The sequence below is a fragment of the Patiria miniata genome, unplaced genomic scaffold (genome assembly GCF_015706575.1).
Source record: "Patiria miniata isolate m_02_andy unplaced genomic scaffold, ASM1570657v1 HiC_scaffold_8, whole genome shotgun sequence".
NCBI lineage: Eukaryota > Metazoa > Echinodermata > Asteroidea > Valvatida > Asterinidae > Patiria > Patiria miniata.
In genome coordinates, this window is record NW_024037075.1 from 4088651 (window position 1) to 4093260 (window position 4610).

A 4610-nucleotide genomic window follows, 5' to 3' on the forward strand; every position below is an offset into this window, starting at 1 on the left:
GGCGAGAGACCAGCCGCAGACCGTGCCAACTAAAGTCAAAGTGACCACGACAACTCTTGTGACTTCTCCCCTTGGAACAACCACTGAGGAGACAACTACGGTCAAAGCATCATCACCTGCCGCATCGACAACAGCAGGTAAGACTTGTGTCCTGATTGTGTGAATCCTAATATGCTGGGTCAACTGACGAAGCTTTGTTAATGATAAATTACTCTTCTTTTATTTCCTCAGAAACTCAGACAACCAGGGTTGTTTCCACCGTGACAGAGAGCACCACTGGTGCCGTCACAACAACCGAAGAAGTCAAAACTACCACCGTTACAACTGCTGCCGGGGAAGAGCTGACCACTGTAAGCACATCGGTGCCACTTGTGTCCACAACTCCAGGCTACTGCCTAGAACCGATGGACGAACAGGTCGGGCTGGAAGTAGAACAAACAACCGAGGGAAAGGCCACTATTGATGAGACCATGGGAACCTGGAAAGTACCAGCGCCCGTAACGGAGGACAGAGAAAAGACACCAAAGCTTCTGACCAAGTTTTCTAAGCGATCAGTGGTCAAAGGAATTAGGCTGACCAACGTGCCCAACGCCGATGGTGTTGCTCCTGTTGAGCCAGTGGTGTTGAGTATAATAGTCTCCTACAAGAATCCTGGAGACCAGGATTTCATTGAAGTAGCTGAGGAGAAGACAAGTCAACCGGTAAGTTGTATTGCTTTCACGTCAGACTGGGATTTTTTTCCTGGATTCATTATTTAACATAAAAAAGTTGGCGCTTGGTGCAATGAGTGACCAAGTTCACTTTTCTATGTCGCTTTACAGATTGTGACTATGACTCTAGAGCCTGAAGTAGCCCAGACCTATCTCTTGCCCGAAGATGCATCCCTAGATGATGTGACCAGCATTCGTCTGGAAGTAGTGGGAATTAGCGGGGCCAAGTCAACCAACCTGGATGTTGACATTTTAGGCTGCGTTAAAGGTATGTGGCACTTGAAATGTGAGGACAAAAGGAGATTAGCTGATGCGGTATATGACCGTGAAATTGCCACAGGTAAAATATTGAGGTATTTTGGATTGACTGAATCTTCTTGTGTGATTATCCCAGAACTTTCCACGGGAGCGCCGGCGAGAGACCAGCCGCAGACCGTGCCAACTAAAGTCAAAGTGACCACGACAACTCTTGTGACTTCTCCTCTTGGAACAACCACTGAGGAGACAACTACGGTCAAAGCATCATCACCTGCCGCATCGACAACAGCAGGTAAGACTTGTGTCCTGATTGTGTGAATCCTAATATGCTGGGTCAACTGACGAAGCTTTGTTAATGATAAATTACTCTTCTTTTATTTCCTCAGAAACTCAGACAACCAGGGTTGTTTCCACCGTGACAGAGAGCACCACTGGTGCCGTCACAACAACCGAAGAAGTCAAAACTACCACCGTTACAACTGCTGCCGGGGAAGAGCTGACCACTGTAAGCACATCGGTGCCACTTGTGTCCACAACTCCAGGCTACTGCCTAGAACCGATGGACGAACAGGTCGGGCTGAAAGTAGAACAAACAACCGAGGGAAAGGCCACTATTGATGAGACCATGGGAACCTGGAAAGTACCAGCGCCCGTAACGGAGGACAGAGAAAAGACACCAAAGCTTCTGACCAAGTTTTCTAAGCGATCAGTGGTCAAAGGAATTAGGCTGACCAACGTGCCCAACGCCGATGGTGTTGCTCCTGTTGAGCCAGTGGTGTTGAGTATAATAGTCTCCTACAAGAATCCTGGAGACCAGGATTTCATTGAAGTAGCTGAGGAGAAGACAAGTCAACCGGTAAGTTGTATTGCTTTCACGTCAGACTGGGATTTTTTTCCTGGATTCATGATTTAACATAAAAAAGTTGGCGGTTGGTGCAATGAGTGACCAAGTTCACTTTTCTATGTCGCTTTACAGATTGTGACTATGACTCTAGAGCCTGAAGTAGCCCAGACCTATCTCTTGCCCGAAGATGCATCCCTAGATGATGTGACCAGCATTCGTCTGGAAGTAGTGGGAATTAGCGGGGCCAAGTCAACCAACCTGGATGTTGACATTTTAGGCTGCGTTAAAGGTATGTGGCACTTGAAATGTGAGGACAAAAGGAGATTAGCTGATGCGGTATATGACCGAGAAATTGCCACAGGTAAAATATTGAGGTATTTTGGATTGACTGAATCTTCTTGTGTGATTATCCCAGAACTTTCCACGGGAGCGCCGGCGAGAGACCAGCCGCAGACCGTGCCAACTAAAGTCAAAGTGACCACGACAACTCTTGTGACTTCTCCCCTTGGAACAACCACTGAGGAGACAACTACGGTCAAAGCATCATCACCTGCCGCATCGACAACAGCAGGTAAGACTTGTGTCCTGATTGTGTGAATCCTAATATGCTGGGTCAACTGACGAAGCTTTGTTAATGATAAATTACTCTTCTTTTATTTCCTCAGAAACTCAGACAACCAGGGTTGTTTCCACCGTGACAGAGAGCACCACTGGTGCCGTCACAACAACCGAAGAAGTCAAAACTACCACCGTTACAACTGCTGCCGGGGAAGAGCTGACCACTGTAAGCACATCGGTGCCACTTGTGTCCACAACTCCAGGCTACTGCCTAGAACCGATGGACGAACAGGTCGGCCTAGAAGTAGAACAAACAACCGAGGGAAAGGCCACTATTGATGAGACCATGGGAACCTGGAAAGTACCAGCGCCCGTAACGGAGGACAGAGAAAAGACACCAAAGCTTCTGACCAAGTTTTCTAAGCGATCAGTGGTCAAAGGAATTAGGCTGACCAACGTGCCCAACGCCGATGGTGTTGCTCCTGTTGAGCCAGTGGTGTTGAGTATAATAGTCTCCTACAAGAATCCTGGAGACCAGGATTTCATTGAAGTAGCTGAGGAGAAGACAAGTCAACCGGTAAGTTGTATTGCTTTCACGTCAGACTGGGATTTTTTTCCTGGATTCATTATTTAACATAAAAAAGTTGGCGCTTGGTGCAATGAGTGACCAAGTTCACTTTTCTATGTCGCTTTACAGATTGTGACTATGACTCTAGAGCCTGAAGTAGCCCAGACCTATCTCTTGCCCGAAGATGCATCCCTAGATGATGTGACCAGCATTCGTCTGGAAGTAGTGGGAATTAGCGGGGCCAAGTCAACCAACCTGGATGTTGACATTTTAGGCTGCGTTAAAGGTATGTGGCACTTGAAATGTGAGGACAAAAGGAGATTAGCTGATGCGGTATATGACCGTGAAATTGCCACAGGTAAAATATTGAGGTATTTTGGATTGACTGAATCTTCTTGTGTGATTATCCCAGAACTTTCCACGGGAGCGCCGGCGAGAGACCAGCCGCAGACCGTGCCAACTAAAGTCAAAGTGACCACGACAACTCTTGTGACTTCTCCCCTTGGAACAACCACTGAGGAGACAACTACGGTCAAAGCATCATCACCTGCCGCATCGACAACAGCAGGTAAGACTTGTGTCCTGATTGTGTGAATCCTAATATGCTGGGTCAACTGACGAAGCTTTGTTAATGATAAATTACTCTTCTTTTATTTCCTCAGAAACTCAGACAACCAGGGTTGTTTCCACCGTGACAGAGAGCACCACTGGTGCCGTCACAACAACCGAAGAAGTCAAAACTACCACCGTTACAACTGCTGCCGGGGAAGAGCTGACCACTGTAAGCACATCGGTGCCACTTGTGTCCACAACTCCAGGCTACTGCCTAGAACCGATGGACGAACAGGTCGGCCTAGAAGTAGAACAAACAACCGAGGGAAAGGCCACTATTGATGAGACCATGGGAACCTGGAAAGTACCAGCGCCCGTAACGGAGGACAGAGAAAAGACACCAAAGCTTCTGACCAAGTTTTCTAAGCGATCAGTGGTCAAAGGAATTAGGCTGACCAACGTGCCCAACGCCGATGGTGTTGCTCCTGTTGAGCCAGTGGTGTTGAGTATAATAGTCTCCTACAAGAATCCTGGAGACCAGGATTTCATTGAAGTAGCTGAGGAGAAGACAAGTCAACCGGTAAGTTGTATTGCTTTCACGTCAGACTGGGATTTTTTTCCTGGATTCATTATTTAACATAAAAAAGTTGGCGCTTGGTGCAATGAGTGACCAAGTTCACTTTTCTATGTCGCTTTACAGATTGTGACTATGACTCTAGAGCCTGAAGTAGCCCAGACCTATCTCTTGCCCGAAGATGCATCCCTAGATGATGTGACCAGCATTCGTCTGGAAGTAGTGGGAATTAGCGGGGCCAAGTCAACCAACCTGGATGTTGACATTTTAGGCTGCGTTAAAGGTATGTGGCACTTGAAATGTGAGGACAAAAGGAGATTAGCTGATGCGGTATATGACCGTGAAATTGCCACAGGTAAAATATTGAGGTATTTTGGATTGACTGAATCTTCTTGTGTGATTATCCCAGAACTTTCCACGGGAGCGCCGGCGAGAGACCAGCCGCAGACCGTGCCAACTAAAGTCAAAGTGACCACGACAACTCTTGTGACTTCTCCTCTTGGAACAACCACTGAGGAGACAACTACGGTCAAAGCATCATCACCT